Here is a 23,487-nt window from a genome sequence, read left to right on the forward strand (position 1 = left end):
GGTTTCTTTCTTACTAATCTGTTGCGTTCCTTCTTGAGATTTAGGCTAATTCGGGACCTCAGCATCCTGTGTTCACTGCATCGCACTTTCCCGATTACCTCTACATCTTGCATAATGGCGGGGGCTGAACACATTATGAAGTCGATTTCAATTTTAGTCTCTCCGTTAGGACTTTTCCATGTCCATTTCCGGTTCTTCCGTTTGCTGAAGAAGGTATTCATGATTCGTAAGTTATTGCGCTCTGCAAACTCAACTAGTAACTCTCCCCTGCTTTTTCTAGGACCAAGGCCATAGTCACCTACTGCCTTGTCTCCTGCCTGTTTTTTCCCTACCTTGGCATTAAGTCGCCCATTAGTACAGTACAGTCTTGCCCCGTTAATATGAACCCCGTTAATATGGACGACCCGAATTATGGACAGTTTTTCTGGGGACGAAACCTTTTCAATGTATTTATGCCTCGTTAATATGGAAACTCGCTGTCCGGACAATGTACAGGGGAAGAATGCACGCGCCCCACTTGGGCCCATGTATTTTTGTCTCGTTAATATGGACAGTGCTTGAAAAAAAAGCAGAGTAGTCCGAACGCAAGTTAAAGAAGGGCGCGCCACCCGCGAACCTACGCGACAACCGATACGGCGGGATGCCTGAACGGGTCCTGTGGCGTTGCAAAGAACCAAAGCCGGCGTGTCGCCGTTCTAAGGAAGGGGGGAGGGGGGGGGGGCGCAAGAGCGGATAAGAGCGTACACAGCAAACCGAGGGTCAGCGTAAGAAAGACCCCGAAAGGGGGAACCAGGAGACTTCTCTGTGCAGCGGAAGTGCCGCCGCAGTCGGGAAAACAGCAACATGTGGCTGCAATAAATTCTGCTGAACGTGAACAGAGAGGCCGGTAAAAGTGTAAGAAAGAAATGACAGGAAGAAAGACAAGTGCCTACAGTGGCGGTGGGAACTGAAGTTTTCTTTTCCAAAGCGCAATGTGTGTTCCATGAAGCCGTTAACGCTTTTCGGTGAGAGTTAAGACACACTCACAAAGTACAGCGACAAAAGAGGCGACGTACGAACACGCAACCAGGACCGGGCGTCCCGTCCTGGACGCGCTTCCCTCTCATGCTCCTGGTTTTCGTCCTTGTTGCGCTGCCGAATGGCCAAACTTTGCACACTAGGCGGTCCGTATGCCGGCTTCGCTTTGAGTCAACGATGCGGCCTTGACAAGGTCTGAGCTCTTCGCAGTCGGCTAGCCGTCGTTCTAAACTATAGTTCAGCTTGCAGTGTTTGTTTTATGGGAACACATAAAAACGGCGCCAAGAAGATGGGATGTTCGATAGCCCTCTGCATAGCAGCTTGCCAGCTTGACTCCTTCGCTTTCTTACAGAAACAGTACAAGGCAAAAAAAGAAACAATCAGAAGAACGGAAAGGCAGAAAGGTTAACTAGGCAAAAAAGTGAACAGCATCAGGAGCCTATAGCCCTGAACTTGAGTCTGGCTTTTGGCGTGGAGGGAGTTAAACGCAAAAAAAAAAAAAGAGCTGAACGTAGGCGCGAAGAAATCTGTGAATACAAGCGGCAAAAGCCATCTCAGTCAATCCAACCTGCGAGGGACTAGTATCGACAGCTCAGCTGTTTCCTCGCCTCTGGAAAATTTCAAGCAGCTACTTAGCGGCTACTTAGCTCAGTGAAGAGGCCATTTTGGAAGTGGCGGTGAGTAGAGAATCAGACGCTGATTCATCGCTCAGTGAGGAGTTCGTGCTCGAAAATTCGACCAACACAAAGCCCAACATCACGGTTGTCATGGTAAGCGAGTCGCTTCAGACTGCACTACAATTTTTCGAAGACAACAATGACAAGGATAATGCACTCAAAAGTGCCGGTGTTCCGTGAAAGTTTGAGTGCAGTGCACACCGTTATGTACAAAAGCAGTCGTTAATTACAATTCTCTTTTCTCAATAAAATCCTTTGTTTTTATTCATGACTCGTTATTATGGACGACTCGCTTTATGGACAGTTTTGGTCGGAAACCAGTGTCCATATTAACGAGGCACGACTGTATACTGCGTTTTTACTTTTCGCCTTGCCGATTCTACATCTTCATAGAAGCTTTCAACTGCCTGGTCATCATAACTACATGTAGGTGCATAGGCCTGTACAACCTTCAGTTTATAACGCTTATTAAGCCTAATTACGATGCCTGCAACCCTCTCATTAATACTATAAAATTCATCTATATTACCCGCTATATACTTATTGACAAGGAAACCTACTCCTAGTTGTCGCCTCTCTGGTAAACCTCGATAACACAGTACATGCCCATCCTTCAGTACAGTATATGCCTCATTCGGCCTCCTAACCTCACTAAGCCCTATGACATCCCATTTCATGCCTCTAGTTCCTCTAACAGCACTGCTAAACCAGCTTCACTAGCTAGAGTTCTAGCATTAAACGTAGCCAGGGTCAGTTTCCAATGGCGGCCTGTCCAGCGGAGCCAGGCTTTCTTAGGACACCCTGCTGCGTCACTGGTCTGACCGCCGCCGTGGTCAGTTGTTCCGCAGCCACTGGTGACTGAGGACCGGGGTTTTATGGAGCTTTTCATAGGAGGTTGCGGCCAATTACTACACCAGGGTGGCCAACTCCTGTTCTGGTGAGGGCGTGCGTTGCCGGAGGTGTTCACCGGCATCAGGTCGCACCCCAAACCTGTTTTGCAATTCCATCGACACGCGGATTTTTCATTCTTTTTTCATCCGGTGGAGAATTGCGTGGCACCGGGATTTGAACCCCGGTCCTCTTGCATGCGAGGCGGATGTTCTACCGCTACGGCGCCGCTACCTGGAGCAGGGTTGCAGCGTGCCAATTGTTCAGGCGCAGGGGTACGCAACACGTCGCTGTACGTCATGATCTGTGGCGCAGGCGGCTGGGGTGACGGTACTGATGGCACTTCTTGGCGGAACTCTTCGCGCCCCATATCCGAGATGCCCCCAACACAAGGATGTTGATCGAGAGAGGGCAGCTTTTGCAGCTCTTCGCGCACGATGCTTCGGATAAGTTCGCGAAGGGCTTCCCTGTCGTTTCCGGCCATTGGCAAGCGGAAGTCTATAGCAGCGATGTTCGCAGAGAGATCAAAATGTACAAATCGCTGATTCAAGGCACGCTCGATGCTTGTTGCTTCTTTCGTAAAATCAGCAACAGTACGTGGAGGGTCACGTAAAAGGCCAACGAAAAACTGCTCCTTGACGCCTTGCATAAGGTAGCGCACCTTCTTTACCTCCGACATGGAGGGATCCGCCCGTTTGAAAAGGCGAGTCATTTCTTCCACAAACATGGCGACGCTTTCATTAGGCCGCTGTGCTCGGGACTGTAGAGCGAGTAAGGCCACCTCTTTTATTGCATCGTTGCCGAATGTTGCGAGCAGCTGCCGCCGGAAATCCTGCCAGGTGGAAATGGTAGCCTTATGGTTTTTGAACCACATCTTGGCGGAGTCTTCTAGTGCGAAATAAACATTCTGCAATTTTCGCTCCTCGTCCCACGCATTAAATACAGCGACCCGGTCGTAGCTGGTCAGCCAGTCCTCAACGTCTTCGAACTTGTCGCCATGAAACGGTGTGGGCATACGTGGAGTATGGCAGATCAGCTGCTGGGCACTCACGGGAAGCTGAGTGGTCTGAATTGCCGCTGTAGTCATCGTGCTTCGCGGTGGAGAAACAAGAGGACCACACTCGGGTGCTAAGCCTCTCAAGCGACGGCTCGCCTTGTGCACAGGTGTCGTGTACACGGTGTGTAGATGGGCGTAGGGGGCAGCCAGAGGCTCTTCGTACATGAGATCTACCCAGAAGCTCCACCAAAATGTCGCAGAAGCCAGTGAAACTGGTTCAGCAGGTTTACTTACAACTAAGTAAAAGCTCCGGTAAGATCACGCACGTAACCGGCTGGCGGGCGAGCACCGAGAGCGAAGAAGACGAGCGCGTGCCAGTCTCCCGAGATCGCCACATGGCGGCGCCAGTAAGATGACATTGCGGCAATATATACTTAAAATGCACAGGTGTAGGTGTTTTACATCGGAGGCTTTACCTATCCATACTGCATCCGGGCATTGACATCTCAATGTCGCTTGCCGCGATATTTTGCATCAATTTCGTCTGCCTCTTCATGCAAGCTTAATTAAGAAGCACCGTGCGTCAAAGGAAGCATGAAAAAAGAGAGGATTGCAGAGCCTTCTGTATAAAAACGTTGGTGAAGGTATTTCAGTTCAGTTAAGTCGTTCAGTCGTGTCCGACTCTTCGTGACCCTATGGACCATATCACGCAACGCTCTTCGGTCTCACTATCTTCCTAACATCTGCAGGGCCTCGAGGCCGCCATCTAACCATCGCGTTCGTTGCCTACCCCTTCTCCGGTGACCCTCAACCTTTCCCAACATCAAATCTTTCTCCATCGAATCCTCTCTTCTCATCAGATGACCAAAGTAGCTGAGCTTTAAATTTAGAATTTGACCCTCCAATGAGCAGTCAGGGTTTATGGTCGACAATATCGACTGATTTGATCTTCTAGCAGTCCAAGGAACTCTCAAGACCAAGCACGACCAAGCCAGCACCACAATTCAAACGCGTCAATTCTTCGGTGGTCAGCCTTCTTCACAGTCCAACTCTCGCATCCATACATCACAATTGGAAAGACCATAACACGAGTTATACGGATCTTGGTTGGTAGACTAATGTCTCTGCTCTTTACTAGGCGGTCAAGGCTAACCATGGCTCACTTTCCCAGAAGCAGGCGTCTCCTAATTTCATGGCTGCAGTCTCCTTCCGGGGTAATCTTGGAGCGCAAGAAGTGAAACTCTGTCACAGGTGAAGGGATTTTTTTACAATCCATTTTACAGGTTTGAACCTCTTCTCTATGCTTGAGTACAATAAATGTGTTTCTTTAAATGAAGCATATACTTGGCTGTATATATATATATATATATATATATATATATATATATATATATATATATATATATATATATATATATATATATATATTCCCAGAGAAGTCGCAGAGAAAATAACTATGTCGTCCAGGTAGCACAAGCATGTTTTCCACTTAAGTCTTCTAAGAACAGTGTCAATCATGCGCTCAAACGTAGCGGGGGCATTACAAAGTCCAAAAGGCATGACATTGAATTCGTAAAGCCCATCGGGAGTAGCGAATGCGGTTTTTCTTTGTCGGCTTCGTGCATCGGTATCTGCCAGTAACCGGAACGCAAATCCAAAGTGGAGAAATATTCGGCGCCCTGAAGACAGTCGAGGGAGTCGTCAATTCGTGGCATAGGGTAAACATCTTTGCGAGTGACTTTGTTAAGTGCGCGGTAATCAACGCAAAAACGCACGGACCCATCCTTTTTTTTAACCAAGACGACCGGAGATGACCAGGGGCTAGCTGATGGCCGAATAATGTCTCGTAGGAGCATATCATTCACATTATCTTCTGTGATTTTACGTTCTGATAAGGAAACATGGTAAGGGCGGCGGCTAACAATAGAAGTACCTTCTGTAATAATGCGGTGCTGTGCAGAAGACGTTCGGCCCAAGGTCGGAGAAGTGGCATCAAAGGAGGCTTGGTGTTTTCGAAGTAATTCCTGCAAAGCTTGGCGGTGAGTCGCAGGAAGGTCAGGATTGATGGTGCCAAAGAGAACGCAGAGAGAAGCATCGGAAGAAGCTGCTGGTGAGAAAGAGGGGGCGGTAAGGGTGGTTAGGGACACCGGGTAAATGTCCAGGGCACAAGGAAAATATGTCCCTTTAGTCAGCACAATGGGCTCTGGGGAAGTGTTCGAAGCAGCGACAAGCACTGTGCCATGCTCAAACCTAACAAGACTTGGTGGTAGCGCGATTCCACGGGTCAGATGGCGATCAGAAGGCACGATTAGCACATCTCCGTTATCAATGTCAGTAGAAGTAAGCGCGACAAGTTGTTCGCATCCAGGGGGCAACACTGAGTTAGTAGTGGCAAGCAGGCGATAACGGGGCTCGGGAAGTTCAGAAGACGGATCGCTCTCGTTCATGTAAATGGCCCTGTCGCGACACGAAATGCTGGCTGATGCGGCAGACAGAAAATCCCAGCCTAAAATATTTGGGTGAGCGCACGGTGACATCACGGCAAATTGTACATGGTGGCGGACACCATCAACAAAAACTCGCACAGTACACTTAGCAGAAGGCCGAATTACTGCACCATTAGCTCCACGGAGTTCAGGTCCATCATAAGGCGTTTTCACTTTTCGCAAGCGGGAGCACAAGTCAGTGTGTATCACAGAAACAGCGGCGCCCGTGTCAACCAAAGCCTCAACAGATAATCCTTCAACCTGCACTAAAATAATATTCCAGGGACGTTCCGGAGGATTTTTGGGATGGCCGAAGAGTGCAGTTTTCCCCCCTAAAACTGCAGTGTTCAGTTTGCAAACTGCAGTCCACCACGTGTAACGTAACGCGAAGGTCGGACTTGGGGAATCAGGCTTTATTGTAGACCTGAAGCCTTGGTCGCACGCTGCAGCCAAACACACTCCGCGATGACGATGGGTATCTACAAGAGGGAGCAGGATGAAGATGAAGCCGCACGTTCAGCCGTGTGGAAGACGAAGCGCCACACAGTGCTCACACTATATATATATATATATATATATATATATATATATATATATATATATATATATATATATATATATATATATTTATATATATATATATATATATATATATATATATTGTAAGGCAACGCGAAGGTCGGACTTGGGGAATCAGGCTTTATTACAGACCTGAAGCCTTGGTCGCACACTGCAGCCAAACACACTCCGCGATGACGATGGGTATCTACAAGAGGGAGCAGGATGAAGATGAAGCAGCACGTTCAGCAGTGTGGAAGATGAAGCGCCACACAGTGCTCACACTATTTCGCCCGCGCAGTTCAAGCGGCCAACCTGGCCGCAATTAGTCCGCAGGATTGCGCCGAATAAAAGGTTTCATACGTGAAACGTGGACAACTTCAGTGCCACGGTAAAGACAGTCCGGAGGAGGGTAAACAGGGGAGACGCGATAGTTGACCGGGGAGGTTTTTGCAACAACTGTGTAAGGACCAATGTAACGGTGCTGTAACTTGTCACAAAGGCCAGGAGTGCGTAATGGGGTCCAAAGTAACACCTCGTCGCCGGGACGGAACGAAACTTGGCGATGGGTTGCATCATAGCGGTACTTGCGGTCTTCCTGGCTAGCTTCCGTGTTGACGCGAGCAAGCCGGCGTGATTTGGCCACTCGGGAAAGGAACTGGTCAGGAAGAGAGGATGAGGAACTGGCATGTGTAGAAAGAAAAGAGGCGTCAAGAAAGGTAGCGGGAGAACGGCCGTAGACGAGGAAAAACGGGGTGTAACCTGTGGTCCGCTGTACAGCCGTATTGTAGGCGAACGTAACAAAAGGAAGTATTACGTCCCAGTTTCGGTGGTCCTGGTCGACATACATAGACAACATGTCAGAAAGCGTGCGGTGGAACCGCTCAGTCAACCCATTGGTCTGCGGGTGATAGCTGGAGGTCAATTTGTGATGTGTGGTTGAGGCCTCAATAACTTCGGCTACAATCTTCGACAGAAATGTCCGACCACGATCGCTGAGAAGCACTTGAGGGGCCCCATGGCGCAGTACGAGCGATTCCAAAAAGAAGGTCGCGACCTCATGTGCTGAGCCATTAGGCAGGGAAGCGGTCTCAGCGTAGCGTGTTAGGTGGTCGACGGCGGTGACGATCCAGCGATTACCTCGTGCGGACAATGGAAGTGGCCCGTATAAGTCTATGCCAACAACGGTAAAGGGAGTAGCAGGGCAAGGTAGCGGCTGTAGTAGGCCAGCAGGAGGAGAAGTGGGCCGTTTGCGGCGCTGACATGGCAGACAAGAGGCGACGTATTTTGCCACACTTGAGGCGAGGCCTGGCCAGAAGAAACGGGCTTTCACGCGGTGGTAAGTTTTATGAAAGCCTAAGTGACCGGCTGTAGCATCATCGTGGAAAGCCGCCAGGATACGGATGCGAAGCGCTTTCGGAATAACGGGGACCCAACGGGTGCCTTCGGAGCAATAAATATAACGGGAGAGCACGCCGTTGTCAAGTTTGAACTTTTGGAGTTGCCTGCGCATCCTAGCGGTAGGAGGGTGAGAAGCACCGGTGAGAAGGTCGATTAGGGAAATACAGTAGGGATCTGCTCGCTGGTTTGAAATAATGGCGTAGCGATCTGGAGCAGCGGCAAGAGTAGCACAGGTTAAGGTTGGGGCTCTGGACGACATTGGGACGTCGAGGGTGCACACAGGAAGGCTCGAGGAAGCACTAGGTGGTGAATCTGAGAGCGGGCAGCGGGAAAGAGCATCGGCATCTCGATGTTTGCGTCCCGATTTGAATACGACATCAAAGTGGTACTCCTGCAAACGCAGAATCCAACGGCCCAGGCGTCCAGTCAAATTTTTGAGGGTTGATAACCAGCACAGAGCGTGGTGATCGGTAACGATCGTGAAATGGCGGCCGTAAAGGTAGGGGCGGAATTTCTGAACTGCCCAAACGACGGCTAGGCACTCTTGCTCAGTGATGGTGTAGTTGCGTTCCGCTATTGTTAGAGTTCGACTGGCAAACGCAATTACCTTTTCCCGAGAAGCTGTATCACGTTGCAGAAGTACGGCGCCGATACCGAGGCTGCTGGCATCGGTGTGAAGAATGGTGGCAGCAGTGTCGTCGAAGTGAGCGAGAACAGGGTCCGAAGTGAGGGCATTCTTTAGGGTTTGGAAAGCTTTTTCGCATTCTTCGGACCAATTGAAAGTAGTACGGTCTGTAAGGAGGCGGTGGAGCGGTGCAGCAATGGTAGCGAAATTTGGAATGAAACGGCGAAAGTACGAAGACAGGCCAAGGAAACTGCGTAGTTCCTTAGTGCGCTGAGGGCGTGCAAAGTTCAAAACTGCAGCAAGCTTGTCAGGGTCGGGTCGAATGCCATCGCGGCTGACGAGGTGGCCCAGGATCTTGATTTCTTTCTTGGCGAAATTACACTTTTTTGTGTTCAGCTGGAGACCGGCGGATGCCAGGCACGTTAATACTTGATCAAGGCGGCATAAATGATCAGAAAAAGTCGCAGAGAAAATAACTATGTCGTCTAGGTAACACAAGCATGTTTTCCACTTAAGTCCTCTAAGAACAGTGTCAATCATGCGCTCAAACGTAGCGGGGGCATTACAAAGTCCAAAAGGCATGACATTGAATTCGTAAAGCCCGTCGGGAGTAGCGAATGCGGTTTTTTCTTTGTCGGCTTCGTGCATCGGTATCTGCCAGTAACCGGAACGCAAATCCAAAGTGGAGAAATATTCGGCGCCCTGAAGACAATCGAGGGAGTCGTCAATTCGTGGCATAGGGTAAACATCTTTTCGAGTGACTTTGTTAAGTGCGCGGTAATCAACGCAAAAACGCACGGACCCATCCTTTTTTTTGACCAAGACGACCGGAGATGACCAGGGGCTAGCTGATGGCCGAATAATGTCTCGCCGGAGCATATCATTCACATTATCTTCTATGATTTTACGTTCTGATAAGGAAACACGGTAAGGGCGGCGGCTAACAATAGAAGTACCTTCTGTAATAATGCGGTGCTGTGCAGAAGACGTTCGGCCCAAGGTCGGAGAAGTGACATCAAAGGAGGCTTGGTGTTTTCGAAGTAATTCCTGCAAAGCTTGGCGGTGAGTCGCAGGAAGGTCAGGATTGATGGTGCCAAAGAGAACACAGAGAGAAGCATCGGAAGAAGCTGCTGGTGAGGAAGAGGGGGCGGTAAGGGTGGTGAGGGACACCGGGTGAATGTCCAGGACACAAGGAAAACATGTCCCTTTAGTCAGCACAATGGGCTCTGGGGAAGTGTTCGAAGCAGCGACAAGCGCTGTGCCATGCTCAAACCGAATAAGACTTCGTGGTAGCGCGATTCCGCGGGTCAGATGGCGATCAGAAGGCACGATTAGCACATCTCCGTTATCAATGTCAGTAGAAGTAAGCGCGACAAGTTGTTCGCATCCAGGGGGCAACACTGAGTTAGTAGCGGCAAGCAGGCGATAACGGGGCTCGGGAGGTTCAGAAGACGGATCGCTGTCGTTCATGTAAATGACCCTGTCGCGACACGAAATGCTGGCTGATGCGGCAGACAGAAAATCCCAGCCTAAAATAATTGGGTGAGCGCACGGTGACATCACGGCAAATTGTACATGGTGGCGGACACCATCAACAAAAAGTCGCACAGTACACTTTGCAGAAGGCCGAATTATTGCACCATTAGCTCCGCGGAGTTCAGGTCCATCATAAGGCGTTTTCACTTTTCGCAAGCGGGAGCACAAGTCAGTGTGTATCACAGAAACAGCGGCGCCCGTGTCAACCAAAGCCTCAACAGATAATCCTTCAACCCGCACTAAAATAATATTCCAGGGACGTTCCGGAGGATTTTTGGGATGGCCGAAGAGTGCAGTTTTCCCTCCTAAAACTGCAGTGGTCAGTTTTCCGACAGGCGGGGAGTCGTCAGAGAAGCTTGACGGAGAGGCGAGGTGGAGCGGCGAAAAGGCGAAAGAGAACGGCGTCTTGAAGGCCTGTAACCAGCAGGCGGAGCGGGGCTTTCTGGCGGGGGTGATGAACGTCGGGGATAATCAGGGAATGAACGGTGGTTAGAGCCGGAAAAGCGAGGAGGGTAGTCTGCTTCAAATGATTCGTAGCCGCGGCGTTCATTCTGGAGCCTGCGACGACAGAAGCGGGAAATATGGCCTCGGTACCCGCAGTAATAACACACAGGGCGGGCTGGGCGCCAGTTGGGGTAGTATGTCGGCGCGGCGGCAGGTGGTGCCAATGCAGCGACATGAGCAGTGGTAGGCGCCGGTGGCGTAGGTGCTCCAACTGCGGGCGGCAAGGACGTGATCTGGGCGTACGTTGGCACCTGACAGATGGTAGGAGCGACCGATGTTGGCGGGGAATGGGTCATTGAGGCCAGCTCTTCTTTAACAATGCTACGCAGGCCGGCACTTGAATTATGTGGCTCAGATGCAGGGCGGCACAAATTACCTTGAGCCGAGAGCTCTTCACGAATTAATTCGCGAATAAGCACACGGAGGTCAGCTTCGGCAGTGAAACCAAATGAAGTGGGATCAGGCTGCAGGCGTATTGACTGTAGTTCGTCAAGGCGTTGACAAGTCGATATGATGGCGTCAATTGTGGTTGGGTTCTGCACGGCCAGGGCGTTATAGGCGAGTGGACCAATACCTTTAAGGACGTGCCGAACCCGCTCGGCCTCTGGCATGGTGGCATTTATGCGCCGACAAAGTGCGAGAACGTCTTCGATATAAGAGGTATAGGTCTCATTGGACCGCTGAAGTCGGGCTTCTAGCTTCTTCTTGGCGGACTCCGTGCGAACAGTAGGAGCGCAGAAAATCTGGCGTAACTTTTGTTTAAAGGTAGCCCAATCCGGAATCGTCGACTCATGATTTAGAAACCACGTTTTGGCCACATCCGTCAAATAAAAGGACACATTAATTAATTTAAGAGAATCGTCCCATCGGTTGAAAGCACTGACCCGGTCGTAGCTGTCGAGCCAGTCATCAGCGTCGTCGCCGCGGAGACCGGCGAACATCTGAGGGTCGCGCTGACGGCTACTGACAGTCCAAGTGGCAAGGGGAGCTGGAGTCGAGTTGGTAGCAGCCGGAATAGCGGAGTGGCCCTCTTGTGTCATGACGATGGTGGTCGGGATCAAACGGCGGCCAGAATGAAGCTCCAGGTGGATGCAGGTGACGAAGCAGCGGGGAAATCAAGGCGCACCTCCACCACGTGTAAGGCAACGCGAAGGTCGGACTTGGGGAATCAGGCTTTATTACAGACCTGAAGCCTTGGTCGCACACTGCAGCCAAACACACTCCGCGATGACGATGGGTATCTACAAGAGGGAGCAGGATGAAGATGAAGCAGCACGTTCAGCAGTGTGGAAGATGAAGCGCCACACAGTGCTCACACTATATAGACTTAAAGTAGGTGACACACGGTAGAAAAAACAACACTTTATTCCGACGTTTCGGCCGGGGTCCGGCCTGTGTCAAGGAATGTAGAAAGAAGCTGTCGGTTCCCATTTCTTATATACATGCACAATCGAAGAACACGTGACCAGCTAATATCAACAAATAAACATCAAAATATCAAAAACAAGATTTCACACGCGTGATGTAATGGTGGTGCAAGGTATATAGACAGAATGACACGTGTTGCGCTTAGGTCATGCATCTTAATATGTTGCACAAAGAAAGGAAGATGTATCGCTTAAAAGATTGTTGTCACTATCAGCGCACAAAACAAAATATCACGAGGTTAGGATGGGTGGAATACATGCCACACTTAATTCTACAATATTCAGGAAGGGGGGGGGGGGATTCATCTACTGAAATATCATTCTCATTGGTAGGCGACAGTAGCAGATAACACGTCAGTAGAATTTAACAGTGAAATATAACTGTGATTTAGCGCGGTACACACACACAAAAAAGTAAACAGTCACTGAAATCGCGGCATGGTGACAAAACTCGATTTTGTGCTCAATGCTATGGGGACAAAGAGAAGAAGTTAAAGAAGTTAATTGTTCGTAACAGTATTGATTACACAAGGAATCATGTGCAAGGTTATTGGATAAGTTGTAATGATTAGTGCATGTTACGGCAGGAAGCAATATGATCGTGAGAAACTGGCAAAGTTGAAAAAGATCAGTGCAAGTAAAGCATGACATCCTGTGAGGGGCTTTGGGCTGTGACCGTAACAGCGCAAGCGGAGAGGCAAACAGTGCAAAATGGAGGCAATGTCGATTAAACATAATATCTTTTGAGACGCTGCCAAAGGTGCTACCATTTAGTTAAAATGCTACGACGAGAGACAAGTTAGCTTGCCAATGTTTTCATTCAGACCACAAGAAACCGTGTTAAACTTGTGTATTAAAAATGATTCACGAACTTCGCGTTCATGGTGGGTTCTGAAACCTGATTCCAATAAAGTTACTTGCATTTTTTCAAAGGGGTGCTTGGTAATGTTTACATGCTTAGAGATAGGAAGGTTAGGCAGTGTATTACAATGAGCTTTATGGTTATTAAATCGGTATCTGAAGGGTGTTTCGGTTTGGCCAATGTACTGAATTTTGCAGATAGAACATTCCAGCATATAAATCACGTTGTCCGTATCGCATGAGAAGTTGCCTCGAATCTTTACATTAAAGTTCGATGCAGTGCTGAAAGCTTTCAGTGATGTAGTCATTTGTGCACAAACTTTGCACCGTGACTTGTTGCAAGGATGGCAGCCGATTGGTGTAGTGGGGCTAGTTTTAGACGAAATTAAAATATCACTGAGGTTTTTGTTACGGCGATAGACCACACGGGGGGCTTGCTCATAAATTTCTTTTAGACGATCACTTTGCATGAGAATACTATGATGTTTCTTTAAAATGCCTGCAACGTTGGGGACTGAAGCTGAATGCGTTAGCACGAGATTGATTCGTGATTGGCCGGATGGTTCCTTTTCCGCTTTGAGGAGAGCTTTGCGATCAAGAAGGCTTGCTCGTTCCACTGCATCATTTATTAGGCGCTTTGGATATTTCCGTTCCATTAGGGTGTTACGAAGGTTGGCACAGTGAAATTCAAAGTCGCGATCGTCTGAACATATCCGTTTAAAGCGGACGGCTTGTCCATATGGGATGCTAGTCTTCCAGCATTTAAGATGGCTGCTGTTGAAGTGCAGGTACTGACGTCTGTCACTGAGTTTCCGGTATAGATCAGTGATTAGTTTGCCATTCTTAATTGACACTGTCACGTCTAGAAAAGCAATAGTGGTCGGAGAATAAGAATGAGAAAAGTTTATGGCCTCATGCACATTATTAAAACTAGAGATGAATGATAGAAGTTCTGCCTCACTATGTTGCCAAATAAAAAAAATGTCTATAAATCTCTTGTAGTAAAAAGGCTTTAGCGGGTAGTCTTCGAGAAACCGGTCTTCTAATAAGCCCATGAATATGTTGGCGTAGTTGGGACCAATACGTGTACCCATCGATGTTCCGTTAATCTGGACATAATGTCTGCCATCAAATTCAAAGTTGTTAAGTTCAAGTATTCATTTAAGAAGGATAGCCAATGTAGAACCGTCAATATTACTGCATAAGTTTCGATCTTCAAAAGCCTTTACAACTGACCGGATACCATCGGAGTGGGGAATATTGGTATAAAGTGACGCAACATCCAGAGTTACGAGCTAGACGCCTTGAGGGATGGTGATATCAACTATATCAGCTAGGAAATCAGTTGTATCCTTTATGTAGGACTGGAATGTGGCTGGAATCTTATTGATTAGAGTGTCAACATAGCGTGACAGGTTTTCAGTTACGGTTCCTATACCGGAAATGATGGGTCGTCCAGGGTTGTTAGGTTTATGAATTTTGGGCAATAAATAAAATCGGCCTGGTACAGGGCTGAGGGGAAGTATGGACTTTGCAGTGCTTTTGTCAATTTTTTCACTCAAGCTAAGACTGGATAAGGTTTCCTCCAAAACAGTTTTAAAGTCCGCAGTCGGATCGCTTTCTAGCAGGCGGTAAAAGGAACCATCTGCCAGTTGCCATTCGGCTTCCGCGATGTAGTCACTTCTGTTCATGACTACGATGGCACCACCCTTGTCAGCGGGCTTTATGACAATATCAGTTTGTGACGCGAGTCGTTTTATTGATGCGGTTTCTTTTCCAGAGAGGTTACGACAAAAACACCGTTCAGATACCGATTTAATAACCATAAAGCTCATTGTAATACACTGCCTAACCTTCCTATCTCTAAGCATGTAAACATTACCAAGCACCCCTTTGAAAAAATGCAAGTAACTTTATTGGAATCAGGTTTCAGAACCCACCATGAACGCGAAGTTCGTGAATCATTTTTAATACACAAGTTTAACACGGTTTCTTGTGGTCTGAATGAAAACATTGGCAAGCTAACTTGTCTCTCGTCGTAGCATTTTAACTAAATGGTAGCACCTTTGGCAGCGTCTCAAAAGATATTATGTTTAATCGACATTGCCTCCATTTTGCACTGTTTGCCTCTCCGCTTGCGCTGTTACGGTCACAGCCCAAAGCCCCTCACAGGATGTCATGCTTTACTTGCACTGATCTTTTTCATGTTTCTCACGATCATATTGCTTCCTGCCGTAACATGCACTGATCCTTACAACTTATCCAATAACCTTGCACATGATTCCTTGTGTAATCAATACTGTTACGAACAATTAACTTCTTTAACTTCTTCTCTTTGTCCCCATCGCATTGAGCACAAAATCGAGTTTTGTCACCATGCCGCGATTTCAGTGACTGTTTACTTTTTTGTGTGTGTGTACCGCGCTAAATCACAGTTATATTTCACTGTTAAATTCTACTGACGTGTTATCTGCTACTGTCGCCTACCAATGAGAATGATATTTCAGTAGATAAATCCCCCCCCCCCCCCCTCCTGAATATTGCAGAATTAAGTGTGGCATGCATTCCACCCATCCTAACCTCGTGATATTTTGTTTTGTGCGCTGATATTGACAACAATCTTTTAAGCGATACATCTTCCTTTCTTTGTGCAACATATTAAGATGCATGACCTAAGCGCAACACGTGTCATTCTGTCTATATACCTTGCACCGCATCATGCGTTTGAAATCTTGTTTTTGATATTTTGATGTTTATTTGTTGATATTAGCTGGTCACGTGTTCTTCGATTGTGCATGTTTATAAGAAATGGGAACCGTCAGCTTCTTTCTACATTCCTTGACAAAGGCCGCACCCCGGCCGAAACGTCGGAATAAAGTGTTGTTTTTTCTACCGTGTGTCACCTACTTTAAGTCTATGCCCTACCGGACCCATTCGAGCTTCAACCTCCTCCCTATGCAACAACAATGGAATCCGGCAAGACCACGGCAAAAAACGTACTTCTGAAGTTCCCACGTCCTGATGTCTCCACTGCGATCGTAGGCGATTCCCAAACCAAATACGTGTACCAGCACTTTGACCCTTCCCGACTGGATACTCCAGCATTCATTACGCAATGCGGCGCCCGCATTGAAGATGTTTACCTCCTCCTGGACATGGTACCTTCTACAGCCTCAACTATTCTTCTACATATCGGAACAAACGATCTGGCTTCCAACTCAGGACGGTCCGTGTTTCAAAACTACTGCAAATTACTGGACCACATATCAGCCACACGGCCCGGCATCACTCGTGTGTACGCTAGCCTGGTTCTACCAAGAACAGAAAATCGTCGAAACCACAGAGACAGGGCTTTTCGCTGGCAAAATCGAGAGGCATACCTCTTCAACCGCCTACTGCGGGCCTTCTGCAGGCGCTCCAAGCTCCTTTACTATGTGGACCATGGCTTTGAGTGGCTTCCACCGACACGCGTGCTCGCTGCTGACGGCCTCCATCCAAGCTATGACGGGACCGCCCTGATTGCAAGTAAGATTAAGCATTTCTGCTCAAAAGCCACTCGAGATGTGGGAGCGCCCTCATGGATTGAGTGCGCACCAAATAATCCTTCTGCAGGAATGATAAGCACTTCGACAGGGCATGCACTTACAGACAATCCCACTACTGGTGCCATCACTTCTAGCCCTACTGCAGTCAACACTTTTGCTACCGGCGTCTGTCCTGGTGGTGTCCCTGCTGCAACTACTGCTGTTCCGGACACAGCTGTCCCCGACGAGGCTGCTCCCGTCGACGCGCTTACAGGCGATTCCGCTACTGGTGGCTTTACTTCAAGCCCTAGTGCCGCCAACGTTATTACTACCGGCGTCTGTCCTGATGGTGTCCTTGCTGCAAATACTGCTGACACTGCTGTTCCTGACGCAGCTGTCCCCGACGAGGCTGCCCCCGTCGACGCGCCTGCTGCTGACGCTTCTGCTTCCGGCACTTCTGTCGCTGCGGCTCCCGCTAACGCTATTCCCGACGCTCCGACCCCTGGCTCTTCCGCTACCGACATTTTCACTCACACCAAATCTTCTCCAGTCTCGCCTGGTCTCGATGCTGCTGATTCTGATGCTCCCGCTGAAGGAGCCTTTCCCGCTCCCAGCGTATCCTCTAGAGGCCCTCATGATGCCGACCCTCCAGCTTCCAACGCCCAGAGCTCCAGCCTTCATTGCCCCACTGTTTCCGACTCTCGAGATATTTGCCCTCAAAAGTGTAATACTCAGTTTTTAAACAGTCGTGTTTATAGGGCTCGAGGCTCCGGAACGTCCACTTCTAAGTCGAACTTTTGCAAAGCCCATGCTACGTCTGCTCCGTCTTCAGCTAACCGTGCCTCGACCGAGGAGCGCCAGTACAACCTTCGAAAGAAACTCCCGAACACTGTAAGAAAACCCTTATGACTTAAAAACTCGGTTCCTAAAAAAAAGCCTAGCCTCAAATACTCCAACGAATTTCTACGCGTTAGAAAAGTGGCAGAAAAGCGCATTCGTGCAGAACTGCATGTTATGACTTTAAAGGCTTATCTAGCATGCTCCACTGCCCCGCGTGGTCTCCGCGTTAATGTAAAACCAGCAACGTCCAAACTGTCTAAGAGCAACAGTGCAAAATGGGACAGCATATCGGCAACGGCTGCTTTGGAATTTACGCGCATTATTTTGGATCACCACCAATCTGCCCTAAAGTCATTAGCTAATACAGAAAAACAATTGCTTAATCATCTTAACCTCTCTTGCGAAGAACTTACTGCTCTTGACGTGTACAAAAAGAAAAAATGGGAAGAGATTAACTCCGTGAAATCCAAAAAACTTTTGCGCGACAAAATCTCCCGGCCCGCGCAGTCCCAGCCTCCGCTGCCACTGCCATCTCAGGTTCAAACCCCAATTGTAAACCCCAATTGTAATGATGACGAGAGTGCCCTGGCACACGGCCTAATTTTTGCCCTGCATCAGGTGGGTTCAATGAGTTTCAATTGTTAAAAGACTTGGAAAATTTTGCCCGCAATATGAGACTTAAAGAGTACTTCCATGGCCGGCCACAAGGTCCCGTACAAGATGGTAAATTGCCCTCTCAAAATCACTGGACTCCCCCGACCCAAAGAGAAAACTGCCTTGACATTTATATTAAGGCAGTCCAAAATGATGTGCTGAAAGCTTACAATACTCAAAAGAAATTTTGTCGTAACCTCTCTGGAAAAGAAACCGCATCAATAAAACGACTCGCGTCACAAACTGATATTGTCATAAAGCCCGCTGACAAGGGTGGTGCCATCGTAGTCATGAACAGAAGTGACTACATCGCGGAAGCCGAAAGGCAACTGGCAGATGGTTCCTTTTACCGCCTGCTAGAAAGCGATCCTACTGCGGACTTTAAAGCTGTTTTGGAAGAAACCTTATCTAGTCCTAGCTTGAGTGAAAAAATTGACAAAAGCACTGCAAAGTCAATACTTCCCCTCAGCCCTGTACCAGGCCGATTTTATTTATTGACCAAAATTCATAAACCTAACAACCCTGGACGACCCATCATTTCCGATATAGGAACCGTAACTGAAAACCTGTCACGCTATGTTGACACTCTAATCAATAAGATTCCAGCCACATTCTAGTCCTACATAAAGGATACGACTGATTTCCTAGCTGATATAGCTGATATCACCATCCCTCAAGGCGTCTTGCTCGTAACTCTGGATGTTGCGTCACTTTATACCAATATTCCCCACTCCGATGGTATCCGGTCAGTTGTAAAGGATTTTGAAGATCGAAACTTATGCAGTAACATTGACGGTTCTACATTGGCTATCCTTCTTAAATTATTACTTGAACTTAACAACTTTGAATTTGATGGCAGAAATTAAGTCCAGATTAACGGAACATCGATGGGTACACGTATTGGTCCCAACTACGCCAACATATTCATGGGCTTATTAGAAGACCGGTTTCTCGAAGACTACCCGCTAAAGCCTTTTTACTACAAGAGATTTATAGACGACATTTTTTTTATTTGGCAACATGGTGAGGCAGAACTTCTATCATCCATCTCTAGTTTTAATAATGTGCATGAGGCCATAAACTTTTCTCATTCTTATTCTCCGACCACTATTGCTTTTCTAGACGTGACAGTGTCAATAAAGAATGGCAAACTAATCACTGATCTATACCGGAAACCCAGTGACAGACGTCAGTACCTGCACTTCAACAGCAGCCATCTTAAATGCTGCAAGACTAGCATCCCATATGGACAAGCCGTCCGCTTTAAACAGATATGTTCAGACGATCGCGACTTTAAATTTCCCTGTGCAAACCTTCGTAACACCCTAATGGAACGGAAATATCCAGAGCGCCTAATAAATGATGCAGTGGAACGAGCAAGCCTTCTTGATCGCAAAGCTCTCCTCAAAGCGGAAAAGGAACCATCCGGCCAATCACGAATCAATCTCGTGCTAACGCATTCAGCTTCAGTCCCCAACGCTGCAGGCATTTTAAAGAAACATCATAGTATTCTCATGCAAAGTGATCGTCTAAAAGAAATTTATGAGCAAGCCCCCCATGTGGTCTATCGCCGTAACAAAAACCTCAGTGATATTTTAACTTTGTCTAAAACTAGCCCCACTACACCAATCGGCTGCCATCCTTGCAACAAGTCACGGTGCAAAGTTTGTGCACAAATGACTACATCACTGAAAGCTTTCAGCACTGCATCGAACTTTAATGTAAAGATTCGAGGCAACTTCTCATGCGATACAGACAACGTGATTTATATGCTGGAATGTTCTATCTGCAAAATTCAGTACATTGGCCAAACCGAAACACCCTTCAGATACCGATTTAATAACCATAAAGCTCATTGTAATACACTGCCTAACCTTCCTATCTCTAAGCATGTAAACATTACCAAGCACCCCTTTGAAAAAATGCAAGTAACTTTATTGGAATCAGGTTTCAGAACCCACCATGAACGCGAAGTTCGTGAATCATTTTTAATACACAAGTTTAACACGGTTTCTTGTAACATGCACTGATCCTTACAACTTATCCAATAACCTTGCACATGATTCCTTGTGTAATCAATACTGCTACGAACAATTAACTTCTTTAACTTCTTCTCTTTGTCCTCATCGCATTGAGCACAAAATCGAGTTTTGTCACCATGCCGCGATTTCAGTGACTGTTTACTTTTGTGTGTGTGTGTACCACGCTAAATCACAGTTATTTTTCACTGTTAAATTCTACTGACGTGTTATCTGCTACTGTCGCCTACCAATGAGAATGATATTTCAGTAGATGAATCCCCCCCCCCCCCTTCCTGAATATTGTAGAATTAAGTGTGGCATGTATTCCACCCATCCTAACCTCGTGATATTTTGTTTTGTGCGCTGATAGTGACAACAATCTTTTAAGCGATACATCTTCCTTTCTTTGTGCAACATATTAAGATGCATGACCTAAGCGCAACACGTGTCATTCTGTCTATATACCTTGCACCGCATCATGCGTTTGAAATCTTGTTTTTGATATTTTGATGTTTATTTGTTGATATTAGCTGGTCACGTGTTCTTCGATTGTGCATGTATATAAGAAATGGGAACCGACAGCTTCTTTCTACATTCCTTGACAAAGGCCGGACCCCAGTCGAAACGTCGGAATAAAGTGTTGTTTTTTCTACCGTGTGTCACCTACTTAAGTCTATGCCCTACCGGACCCATTCGAGCTTCAACCCCCTCCCTATATATATATATATATATATATATATATATATATATATATATATATATATATATATATATATATATATATATATATTTATATATATATATATATATATAGAGGATGTGAGAACATTTAACGTACTTGGTCGCTTAAAAAATTATAGTGCGAAGGGAACGCTTCATTTAAAGAAACATTTTATTGGACTCGACGTTTCGACCAGAAGCTGGCATTCATCAGGAGTGCGAATGCAAGCGATGGGGGTAGGCTCTATATGCAAAGAGTGGAAAAAGAAACAGGTTCGCAGAGGAATACAATGGCATTGTAGTGGTGGGTGGGGTAAAAAGCAGGTGCAGGCGGAGAGTGAAAGGAAGTGCAGGTGGGGAGAGCAAGAAAAAAAAAGAAGACGGCACATGGAAGGAAGCACAGTAGTAGGTATGACCCCAGGCGACAAAAGCAGGAATTGTGTGGCCTTCATTGTGTGTATGGTGGGGGAGGCTGACATTCCTTTGGGCCACCTGCAGTAAGCTTGACTTGGCCGTTTTGGGTGTGTTTGAGGAAGGAATTTACGGGGTAACTGAACTTTGAAGTTGAGAAAGAATACCAGGGCTCTCATTTATACCAGGGCATTAAATTTAAATATAAAGTATGATTCTCGTTGTTCCCTTTCGCAGTTGCTATGGAAGCCGCTCTGGAGCAGGAAAACTTTAAGTTTGTCGAATTCGTGACTTTTCTGTTGCAGGTGTTTGGACAGGGGAAGGTGGGGGAGAGAATTGCTGTGCGCGCGATGGTTGTTGAAACGAATTCGGAAGGTGTTCTCGGTCTGCCCTATGTATTGCATTTGACACTCGCCACACTCGAGCATATATACCACGTTCCTGGAGTCACAATTCAAATTTCTGCGATTGGAGTGTTTAAAATCAGAGTGTGTGCACTTTGCCGTGGTCGTTGTTTGCATGTGTTTGCAAACTTGACATCTATTCTTTCCGCACGGCATACAACCCACAAGATCTGCTTTATCGATAGTAGAGTTTTGCTACATAATTTTGTGAATTTTTTGGTCGTCTGTATGTAACCCGCGGAACCACAGAAAATATTTTGGAGAGGCGATCACTTTGTTCGATGATGTTAAAGTGTTTTTTTTTAGTATTTTGTTGATGTTCGGAAGGTTGTTTGGAAAAGTTAAGATCAGATTTGAGCGGTGTTCATTTTGTGCTGCGGGCCGGCCTTCCCCAAATATTTCATTGCGATCAATTAATCTCGCTTTTTTATATTACGAAGCACAGTGTCGAGATGACGACGACGCGCTGGTGTGGTGTTGTGAAGAAGACGACGCTCAGGCTAAGCTGGGTTTGTTCTGGTGGCGAGTGCTTCTGAGAGTCAACTAGCGGTTACCGCTGTGTACATTTTCCTTAACATTTGGTGGAGGTGCTGGGTTTGTGCTCCATAACGAGACATTATACAGACGCAATATGCGTCCAGATGGCGCGGACCTTTTACTGGTTGTTCCGGCTCATCTGCGCTCTACTGTCCTCGCCCAACTTCACGACGCCCCTATAGCAGGACACTTGGGCGTATCACGCACGTACGCCCGTGTGCGACGCCGATTTTTCTGGCCTGATCTCTACCGCTCTGTCCGTCGCTACGTCGCCGCTTGTGAGCTATGTCAGCGCCGCAAGACACCCTCGCTTCAACCTAGCGGGCCCCTGCAACCAATCTCAGTGCCGACTGAGCCATTTTCTCGTGTCGGCCTTGATCGTCTTGGGCCTTTGCCGACGTCGACTTCTGGAACAAATGGATTGCTGTGGCGTCTGATTATACTACCCGATATGCTGTAACCAGAGCCATCCCCACCAGCTGCGCCTCCGACGTTGCCGACTTTCTTTTGCATGACGTAATATTGATTCATGGCGCTCCGCGTCAACTGCTCACAGATCGTGGCCGCTGTTTCCTTTTTAAAGTAGTTCATGACCTTCTCCGCTCATGCGCTACTCGTCACCAATTCATCACGGCTTACCATCCGCAAATGAACGGTCTTACTGAGAACCTGAATTGCACACTGACCGACATGCTATCTACGTATGTGTCCGATCACCATCGTGACTGGGACATCTCCTTACCTTTCATCACGTTCGCCTACAACTCTTCACGCCATGATACCGCCGGATACTCTCCCTTTTATCTACTTTTCGGCCGCGACCCTTTACTCCCCTTCGACACCTTGCTGCCTCTTGATGACTCTTCCTGTAGTTACGTTTCGGATGCCATCGCCTGAGCTGATGCCGCCCGCCACATTGCTCGAGACCGGCTTGGCGCGACTCAGTGCTCACAAAAGCGTCGTTATGACCTACATCACCGAGACGTTCACTACCCTCCTGGTTCCCTCGTGCTTCTTTGGCTTCCGGCCCGCCGTTTGGGGATGTGCGAGAAACTCCTGCCTCGCTACGTGGGTCCTTACCGCGTCCTGCGGCAAGTCACCGATGTCAGCTATGAGATCGCCCCTCTACAGCCCAAATATCCTTCCACAACCACTCATCCGGAAATCGTGCACGTCGCCCGTCTGAAACCATACCATTCAAGTTCTCTTGTGTAGGCAGCACCGGGACGGCGCTTCTCCCGCGCGGGGAGTACTGTTACGGAGCACAGTATCGAGATGACGCCGCGCTGCTGTGGTGTTGTGAAGAAGACGACGCTCAGGCTAAGCTGGGTTTGTTCTGGTGGCGAGTGCTTCTGACAGTCAACTAGCAGTTACCGCTGTGTACATTTTCCTTAACAAT

General features: G+C 47.6%; 1 protein-coding gene across 1 annotated transcript in view; it reads left to right on the top strand.

Moving 5' to 3' along the window:
* The window catches only part of LOC146188188 (uncharacterized), a 40,142-nt gene that overhangs the window by 15,238 nt on the left and 1,417 nt on the right, over positions 1–23,487 (top strand). The window lies entirely within an intron of this gene.

This window comes from Amblyomma maculatum, chromosome 5 (genome assembly GCF_055883805.1).
Source record: "Amblyomma maculatum isolate TAMU_Amacu chromosome 5, ASM5588380v1, whole genome shotgun sequence".
NCBI classification, from domain to species: Eukaryota; Metazoa; Arthropoda; class Arachnida; order Ixodida; family Ixodidae; genus Amblyomma; species Amblyomma maculatum.